The sequence below is a fragment of the Ips typographus genome, linkage group LG15 (assembly GCF_016097725.1).
Source record: "Ips typographus isolate SLU linkage group LG15, UJ_Ityp_2.0, whole genome shotgun sequence".
Classification (NCBI taxonomy): Eukaryota; Metazoa; Arthropoda; class Insecta; order Coleoptera; family Curculionidae; genus Ips; species Ips typographus.
Window position 1 is genome coordinate 5,330,648 of NC_138436.1, and position 10,752 is coordinate 5,341,399.

At 33.0% G+C, this 10,752-nt stretch overlaps 1 long non-coding RNA gene across 1 annotated transcript; it reads right to left on the reverse strand.

Moving 5' to 3' along the window:
- Positions 1 to 7,176: 7,176 nt before the first annotated feature.
- LOC145738225 (uncharacterized) lies at positions 7,177 to 7,891 on the reverse strand. Its single transcript, XR_014180650.1, has 2 exons — positions 7,432 to 7,891; positions 7,177 to 7,278 (listed from the first exon to the last, which is right to left on the reverse strand). It is a non-coding gene; the product is annotated as an uncharacterized LOC145738225 (long non-coding RNA).
- Between the last annotated feature and the right edge of the window lie 2,861 nt (positions 7,892 to 10,752).

The window sequence follows — 10,752 nt, forward strand, 5'->3', positions numbered from 1 at the left end:
TCCAAGAAATTTTGTGTACAATTATTAAAATATACTCTGAGAATAATGCAATTTTCCGTTGTGTTTATATCAATTGTTTCGTTTTTATTGAAACTCATCAGCGTTGTGTAGAAATCGCAGAAAATAATAAGTGTAATACGGAATGCAACATTTTGGGATTTATGTGTGAATTTTTTTTATTGATTGATACATAAAATCAATCAAATTGAAAAGTACTGAATAATAAGAGAAATTCAAATTTACGTTGAACATTTTTTAAATTATGTTGTTTTTTGAATACACATGTGATATGACACTTCTTCATTGTCTTCTAGACTATACATTAAACCACAGCGTAAGTAGACAATAATAATAATTATTAATAAATAATAATCTACCTAAAATAGAAAAATAAAAATTACCTAACAAAGTGGTCTTTTCAAATAAAAAAGCAATGATTCACATTGGTACAAGAAGTAACGGTGTAAAAGTTAAAGCAAATTCTTAACGAGATTTGAAGTTCTCTTAAAATATTTCTATTTAATGAATTCTGTATGTGTAATGACAAAGAAAAAATCCATTCTTTAGCAAAAGTGTTCACGATATAGCGAGCCACTATGGAGATCTTGAAAACGATTACAGATACAGATTTGGTTGAACATGGGAGATAAGTTCGGTAATCATGGCCTTATAAAATGACATTAAAACATCTTTTTGTTCGGTTTTTGAAAGAAATGAATTTTTTAAATTTAGATTATATGTTTTTGTGAAGCTAATATTGAACCTGATCAAAACTAATGACACTTCTCTACCGCCACTTTTAATGCTCTTTAAACTGGCGTGGTTAGTTTTTAGGTCCCACGCTTCGTCTTTGTGGAACCATCAACTAATTTTTTAAAATAGGTCTTTTTTTCCGAATATATTGATGTATGAAACTTTACTTATTTTTAATTTAAACTTTTATTTTTGGAATTGGAAAACATTTTTTTCTTTCACTTTTAAGTTTAAGTTAATAATTCCACAGACCTCTAACCGTTTATAAGATCCCCATTAATGGTTCTCCTTATCCTGGATGCATGTATTTTGTATTACAATATTTTTTCTTGATTTCAACAACGAACAATTGATTCACTCATTTCTGGTAATCAATTGCCAAAGCGTCTAGTTTTGAAAATAAATAAGACGCTTTTACTCAATTTAAAGTTAAAAAACCAACCAGTAGCGATTTAAATTTCTAGGGTAACATGATTTATTTTAACATTTAAACTAGAAATCAACAACTGATAAATAAATGTAGATTTTTAGTGATTTAAAGAAATGTATTCCAGCTTATTTAACACAAAAAAGCTTTGCCTCAAGTTTTTATCGGACTAAGCAAATTGATGAGAATATACAGGGTGGACCATAAGTAATGGGACATAGAGCTACAGCATATTCCTGACATCAAAATAATACGATTTAGCGAAATTGTTCTATACCGAAAATTAATATTAAGAAAGATACAGGGTGTGAAAGTTGAAATTTTATTTTTGTTTTTTTATCATATCTTCACGGTCGTTTGATATAAATTACTGAAAGTTGGTATAAAGGGGTTTTGGCAGGCGTTAAATACGATGCTTTCATTTGTTTTGTAGTAGCTGATAGGGGGCGCTAGCTGCAACCATATCCGTCCCTTCAAGAGGTTCAAACTTTTTTTTACGGAACTGAAACGACCATATGCTCTCAAAACATGATTCTAAGATGTTTTCTATGTAAAAAAGGTATACTTGTTGTAAGTCTTAAAAGTTGACTGTTTTCGAGTTATTTAATGTTTTATTATTGCATGCATTGTCGTATGTTAATACGATATGTGCTGTATACCCTTAAGTTACACACATAACAGTTTCTGTATGTAAATTTGACCGTTTAAAAAATGTTTGTAAACTTTAAAATAAAGCTAGTTGTTATGAACGCCCTTTTTGTTTTTGTATCAAATCCTACTTAGAATTAAAAAAAAAATAGTAATTAAAATCTGCTGTACATGTAAATGCATGCAATAATAAAAGATTAAATAACTCGAAAACGGTCGACTTTTAAGACTTACAACAAGTATACCTTTTTTACGTAGAAAACATCTTAGAATCATATTTTGAAGTCATATGGCCGTTTCAGTTCCGTAAAAAAAAGTTTGAACCTCTTGAAGGGACGGAGATGGTTACCGCTAGCGCCCCCTATCAGCTACTACAAAACAAATGAAAGCATCGTATTTTACGCCTGCCAAAACCCCTTTATACCAACTTTCAATAATTTATATCAAAAGACCGTGAAGATATGACAAAAAAGCTAAAATAAAATTTCAACTTCCACACCCTGTATCTTTCTTAATATTAACTTTCGGTATAGGACAATTCAGCTAAATCGTATTATTTTGATGTCAGGAATATGCTGTAGCTCTATGTCCCATTACTTATGGTCCACCCTGTATATCCACATTATATTGTTTCCTATAATTGAGGAAATGCTATGGGATGGTTCTCGAATCAGAAAGTATATGCTTAGTCCTACTCGTGTCTCATGCTCAGTGTTAAAAATATGAAATTCGAAAAATCACTCTTATTTATTTGAAATTCATCATTATAATAGTAGCTTTGTAAAATATAAATGGCGTACTGGTTTGCCAAAATGAAAGGGATTGATAAAAAAAGTATATGCACGTAGTATACACCATTTACTGAACCACTCTGTGCAAAATTGCAAGTGTATTTTGCACAATTTAAAAGTTACATTTTCTACAAAATAAAAATCATTTTGACAATACAAAATGTAGAGCACGCTTAGGTAGTTGTAAGAGTTAAGTATGTTTTAAATTATCAATTTTTTGTTTAAAACTTTTCTTATTACCTTTAGCCCATGCACAAAATTTAAATAAATTTGTGTTAACCATATGACTAATTAAAAAAACTTTATGCTCATAGCATGTACTTGTCTTTGATCCTAACCAAGTATTATTGCTGCAAATAATTTTATTTTTTATTTTCATGCCGACAAATTCTTGCTCTTTGATATCACTAAATGCTTTAGAAAAAATTTTCATAGATTTTTCAACCATATTAGCGGTAGATTCGGAGGGTGCTTTTAAATATAAGTTAAGATTTCCACCATAATTTTTTTGTGGAATTAAAATTTGTTTTGGATCATCTAAAATTTGATTTGCATTTTGCAACTCTGAAATACAATTTGAACATTGAAATTTAGTTATAGTTTTCTTTACCAGGTATCCCGCATAATACCGTATTGCGCAATCTTCTAGTTTAACACTTTTTGAAAAATCAGAATTTGCGCAACAGTCTTCAGATTCACTTTCACATTGTAAATCAATTTCTTTGTCAGTATTTTGTAAAGATGCGTCAGTCACTGAACATATGTTAGCATTTGAATCTGTGGTTTTATTAGATTTTAATAGGTAATAAGTGTCAGAGATGCTATCTTCACAATTTGATATCTTAGATGGAGCAAGTAAACTAGTAATAGATTGAATTCTAAAACTTAACCTGAAAGCTTTAGCTGTAGGATTTAAATTCCATCCGCCTTTCTGCCTCAAAATTGAAAAGAAGTTTTCCAAATAGTCTTGGTTGAGTTTACTTGTCAAAATGAACGAGTTTTGTTTTTCTGACTCAAATAACATTAATATTGCTTTTATAGACTGCACCATTCCATCAAAGCATGGTGGTCTGCTTTTTCGGAAATTTTTGCAATTTTATTTCTGTTCAGTGCTGGACATGACGTACTAACTTTTACAAGAGATTCAAAAATTTCAATTCCTTTTTCGAGCGTTGTCCTAATTAAAGGATTTCTGTTGCTTAAGGGCTTATTATATGGATTTTTGGCATATAAAATTTTACTATTCAAAGCATCAAAAAGTTGGTTCAAAAGTGAAACAAAATCTGCAGTATCGACACTGTCAGCTTTAATCTGACCGGTGTCGACACATGACCTGATGACGCATGCTACTGAGTTTGAAAATATTTGTAAGGCCAAAGAACAACACATTTTCTCGAAACTATTGGGGTTTAAATACTTTTCCGTAATTTTTGGAAGTGCTCTTGCGGTCGTAGATTTAGAATCAATTTCAAATATTTCCTTAATTACATTAAAAGATAATGTTTTTGTATCTAACTGAAAATCTCCAGTTAACCAATTGTTTCGTATACTCTTAAATAAGTGAGGAACGTCATATATACAAAAAAATTTTTTGTTATCGATTTCAAAAAAAGGCCTGTGTTTTGTAACCCCCAGTAAAGTAAACGCTCCACGGTTATTTGATCCCTGGTCACAAACAATAGCAACCGGGTTGTAACCAATAGAAAATAATGTTTCTAAATTATGAACTATCAAAACTTTTAGTTTCTCTCTGGTAATACTATTACTGGAAAAAAAATATGATATTGGCATCTTCTACTTTCCGTAAAGACCACCAATTGAAAAAACTAATGCTTGAGTCGCTTTTTTGGCGCTACGCCCTAAAAATCCTAAATCTTCCAACCCCTCAATAATATCAAGTTTTTTATTATACTCCAGATTATCTTTTATTACCATTTCATCAAAAGCCATAAGACAAGTTCTTGCATTTTTAGGGAGACCTTGACATTTTAACTTTAACTGATCTAAAAGCCCTTCGTCAATTCCGGTTTTATAAGAATTTTGGGCGATCCATCCACGAATGGTGTTAGGAGCCGGTAACACCAATCCTTTTTTTCTAAGAAAACGGTAACCAACAGGGGACTTATAATAAAAAGCAGTAGCAAATTCTTTTTCTTTTTCATTCCAAGTACGTCTTTTGCCTCGTAATTGCATTAATACAACCGTTTTAGCCACAGAACTTAAAATTGATAAAAATGGTAAAATGTTAAAAATCGCCAGTTTGGAACGTTTTATATAGGCCTTTGCTCTATTTAATCTAGCTCTATAATTTCTGTTTTGCTTTGTTTGAAATCTAATTTTTTTATATAATTTTTCTTTGCGGGGAGTCAACTTAGTATAATCAGGCAAACTTGATATGTCACTTATAAAATTTAATTTTTTCTTGGGCCTGTCCATGTTGCTCCAGGTTTTCGAGTAAGTTTTCTGAGGTTTTTTTTTTACCTCGGTAATTTTCATCGGAAAAATGGTTTTCGCAGATGAATTTTTGCCTTATAATGTCTGGTGGTAAATCGGCTAAAGTTGCGTTTCCTGTAAAATTTTCTTTTTCTTATAGTAATTAATAATATTTCGTCCATTTTTATCTTAATTATTTTATTTATTGACTGATCATATGATTCATATGTTACTTTAAATCATAAAGCTCTGTGTTTACCTACAAATCAAAATAAAAAAGGATCGAAATGATTTTTGTTGTATACAGTGCATCCAGGTTTTATGAACAATACTTCAGGAATGCCCAGAGAAGCACATTCTATAATGTATTTATTTTTTGATTAAATTTTTAAGTTTCTCATTTTTTAATAATCATCTTAGGTTATTTTAAGCGTATTTGTCTTCACGCTTCATATGGAGAGAGTAAAGCGAATGTGACGTCAGAATGACGTAATTTTTTTCAGAATGACATAATGACGTCACCTTGGCCCTGCTCGCTCCATGGAGCGCGAAAACGAATGCGGCCTTTACCTCAAAAAAAAGGAGCTTTGTAATTCAACCGATTTGTTTAATTCAATTCAAATGCCATTGCAGGTAGTCCTGATAAGTCTTGATTACAAAAAATGATACACTTTATATACAGGGTGGTCAGCCGCGAACATGGATCAAATACGGAAAAACTAGAAATAATAGTATATTAAGTATCGAGAACGGTAAGTAAGCTTTACTGATCGATGACAAAGTTTGGAGGCTGAGCAAAGCAAAGCCTCTAATTTGTCTGAGATCAGTAAAGCTGTTACTGTTCGTGATGCTTACACTATTTTTTGTACGACTTCATCAAAATCATCCTAATTATGAAATAAAATTAAAACATTTTAACAAATTTCCTTTAATCTTGTATCTTACTTCCCTGTTCAGACGAACGGTAAGTGCAGCAGGTATTTACTTCTCGGTTTGTTAGCCCTTCCAACCAGAAACTAGACAGGAACTAGTCCTTCCCGCCTTCAAAACAGGTACTGTAATCACTCAAAATTAGACAAGTCGTACAAAAAAGAATATTTTTAATATTTTTTAATCCATGGTGTTCCATTTAAAATACGGAAGTTGGTAGCTACTTTTGCTATAACCGGAAGTACCACCAACTTGGAAATATTTTAGATCAACGACCCCCCATCGATTTTGGTTGGTAGCCAAATTTTCGATTTTTTTTAAGTGTACTTTATCAACAATCGATGGAGTTCCCGGAGGACCATCCTGTTTGTATACAAAAAAAATGCAAAAAAAGCATTTTGTAATTGCAAAAAGCAGGGTAACCAAATTGCGGAAAAATGCTGTCAAAAATAATAGTTTAGGTAATTATTTCTTCTCAAATGGTTGTAACTCTCTAAAATCGAAAAAATGTGGTGCCTATTCGACATAACACCTTTTGTTTGAAAAAATGAAATGTTATAATCTACTAATAAATTTCTGTTTACTGATGTTGATTATAAACAAAACTTAATTTTTTTTATTTTATACTCGAGCTTATAATACTGTTACCTATCCAAAGAAACAAAGTTTATCAGTTACAAATAGTATTTATAATAATAATAATTATAATAGAACAACCTCAAATAATATTTCTCGAATATTTATAAAAAAGCAGCTCCTTGTTTATTTTATTAACAATTTATGTTACATGTCCAATTAGGACTTTTAAAATAATTTTGATAATATGAAAAAACCACGAAGAATTATGCAATAACGCATAATTTTTTTCAATAAATATTTAATGCAAAATCTGTACGAACGCCACTGGTTAAAATTACCAAATTGTTTGCACATTAAAACATGTGCAAGTCTAGTCTATGATATGAATATAGTACTAATTAGTAGAATATTATCATGTTATTAAGCATCACCCTGTATTATAAAAGTGTACCTACCTACCTTTTCGTAATAAACGAGATAGTCAATAATATTGATCGACAATAATATTAAATAAGTCCTAACCCTGAACAAATTGAATACCTATTGCAAAGTGCGACAATGGGTTTTTAAATAGTCTTTTAACTTTTAAGTAAGCTATTAGGTTAATACAGAAAAGCATCATGCGGCACTACATTAAAGCAAGCTAAATAAGAACATTTTTAGTTAAAAATAGCCCATACCGCAGTAAATCACCCACTTTCGACAAAGTTCAGGGTTCTTATGGGGAAATCTAAATAATCGGACACCGTCACGACCACTTTTTCCACAGTTTAAGTACTTGCACACATTTCCCGACATATTTGTAAATATCAGATATCTATGTGAGCAGAAAAAAAATAATAAATAACACAAAAGTTAAACTTCCACTACCGATGTCTGCACGTACGGTTAACAAATAGCAACAGTTTTGATGAATTTGGCGGGAAAACATTATCCGTAAATACAGTGCCAATTATAAACTTAAATACGTTCTAAATAAAGTTTTATCTGTTCTAACTCCAATAACACGATTCCTAGTTACCCTCAATATCTTAATATTTCTTAATAAAACAATATAAGCAAATTGCAATGATCATTTAAAAAATTTCTGATGGTACAAAGAATTCTAGCAATACCAGGCAACGTTGCGTAATTATGCCTTCAAACAAGAGCCAAACTGCAGAAAAATTTACTGGCTGCACTGCCATCTGTTATGAGACGCTCGAAATAGATACCGTCGATTCGCCGATGGAGACTGTTGAACAGCAAAGGGTCTCCATTTAGCGTTTCGTTTTTTAACCATTTGGCTGACCGTCTGTATATATTAGTTTGTCTGTGGTATAACCCTAAATCGTTACCTCATACTTGTTCAAAGCGAGCAATCTATCGGACATTGCTCGAATTTTTGATTCTTTAGGTTTTCTGTCCCCGTAACATTTTTCGCTAAGCATATCATGCAACTACTTTGGACTTCAAAAATTGGATGGGATCAGGAACCTTCAAAAGCTGTCGCAAACATAGGGTTGAAATTTAAAAATGAACTGTCTTGTCTCACCAGTTTGTCTATTTCTCGTTATATTTTGGCTCCAAACATTATTAAATGTCAACTTCTTGGATTCTGTGATGCTTCAGAAGTTGGCTATGCAGCGGCAATTTATTTGCGGATAGAACTTCCCAATAATGTTATTGAATCGTCCTTGGTTGTCGCTAAGTCTAAGGTTGTTCCTTTAAAAACCATTTCCATTCCCCGTTTGGAATTGCTAGGATCGGTATCGATATATGTCCTTGTGTTAAATACTTACTCATCGCTGATATCGGTGGATAAAATGTACGCATTCTCCGATTCGGAAGTAGTCTTGAACTGGCTAACATCATCACCTCACAAGTGGAAAACCCTTGTTGCCAACCGGGTAAGTCACTTTCAGCAAGTAATTCCCCAGCCCTGGTTTTACGTGAAGACTGACGAAAATCCTGTTGACTGTGCTAGCCGGGGATTGACCCCTCAACAATTAACTGTACATGATCTATGGTTTCGAGGTCCACCTTGGATTATTTGGCCTATGTCAAAATGGAACTGGCGATTCATGAATTTTTGTGATAATTTTGCAGAGAGCCATGATGTCCAAAAGGAAGAAAAACCTTCGGTCCTGACAGTTATTGTTGAACCAAATTTCCTAGATTTACTGTTGAGTAACAAGTCTTTTTTAGAAAAAGTTCAGCGGATTCTTTGCTATGTACTAAGGTTCATTCGTAACAGTAAGAATAAAAATAATAATCTTTGCGGTCCTTTTACCGCTCTAGAAATGCACAAAGCTCTATTAACTTTGGTAAGGAGAACATAGGAGCATTATTTTTCGGATCTTATTGGTCAAATTAACAGAAACGAACTTCTGCCTAAACCCTTTCGCAAGTTGGCTCCATTTATCGACAAGGATGGTTTTGTCAGAGTGGGCTGACGTTTGAGAAATTCCTGGCTTTCGTTTGAAGCAAAACATCCGTTACTTTTAACTTCTCATTGTCGCCTGACCGACCTCATCATTGCGCAATATCATTCGTCCAATTTACAACCTGTATTAAATGCTGTTGAATAGTTAGTTAGACAGCAATTTTGAATACTTTCTTCTCGTAGAGCTATACAAAGAGTATTGCATAGATAAAGTATAGAAAAAGATAAACTGTTTGTCCAGATGGCAATTAGTACAACGTCTTTATCAAAATTTTATACGTTGCAACAACGGTTTAAATGGACTAACCCTTTGGTTACTGTTGAGCCCAATACTCTAGTGCTGATTAAGGACGAAACCAAACCACCCTTGCACTGGTTACTGGGCCGAATCGAAGAAACACACCCAGGCGCTGATGGCTATGTTAGAGTAGCTACCGTCCGCACCCAGCAAGGCTTGATTAAACGTCCTATCAGCAAACTGTGTCCTCTTCCTGTTTAATTACTTAAATGTATATATATTTTTTTGTTTGTGTATGTCGCGATAAAAAGGGAATAGTATTAATTAACCTACTTAAATGCTTGATTGGATACATCAATTATTTATTTTATCTTTTGTTTTTTCTTCTTAATTGCATATTTTAAAACATTTGATTTCGTGGGCGGAAAAAGTTTAAACAACTTTTAGTATTGTCACGTTTAATTTATGAGCCCTTCTGGGTTCATCAATTAAACTGACTCACGACGTTAAACGTCGCGCCGGGATCTCAGTTTCAAGGATGGAATCAAACACTGAGTTTTCTATTAAACACTTAAATCTATTATATATCATATACATAAATGGGTCTGATCTTAATTCTGGGTTCATCAATTAAACTGACTCACGACGTTAAACGTCGCGCCGGGATCTCAGTTTCAAGGATGGAATCAAACACTGAGTTTTCTATTAAACACTTAAATCTATTATATATCATATACATAAATGGGTCTGTGCAATACGGTCATAAGCACACTAAAAATTAACAATTCAACAATTGTACTTACATGAATTCATACGCTAAGGACTTAGCATTCTCTGGCGGCTGGCTTGGTCACTTTCGTGTTGGAACAATTCTGGAGAATGGACTACTTAACTGATCTTCTTTTCTCGAGGAGAGTCGACATCTCGACTTCTTGGTTCAGCTGGTCGCACTACTGTCGATTGGTTCACACTGATCCTATACTGCTGAAATCGGCGTGTTTTATACCCGATTGGCTGACGTAGTTTGTTATTGTTCGTCGCCTATTTTTCATATTCCTGCAAAGCAGGTGGTGGCGACTCATCACTGATATGCACTCGGTGCATCATGGTGCGACCTTGCCTCGTGCGCTTAATATTTCGCAATCCTCGAATATTCTTATGTTTTTAAGTCAATAAGTCCATCTTTTGAATTAATGGATTTTCCATTTGTGACATATAAAAGATATACCCGGCGCCTCCACCAAATGTCACGTTTAATTTATGAGCCCTTCTGGGTTCATCAATTAAACTGACTCACGACGTTAAACGTCGCGCCGGGATCTCAGTTTCCAGGATGGAATCAAACACTGAGTTTTCTATTAAACACTTAAATCTATTATATATCATATACATAAATGGGTCTGTGCAATACAGTCATAAGCACACTAAAAATTAACAATTCAACAATCGTACAGGGTGATTGATTGAATTTTGACCACCCCCTTAACTTCCTTGATTTTACAGGGTGCGGAATAACACACAGTCTTCT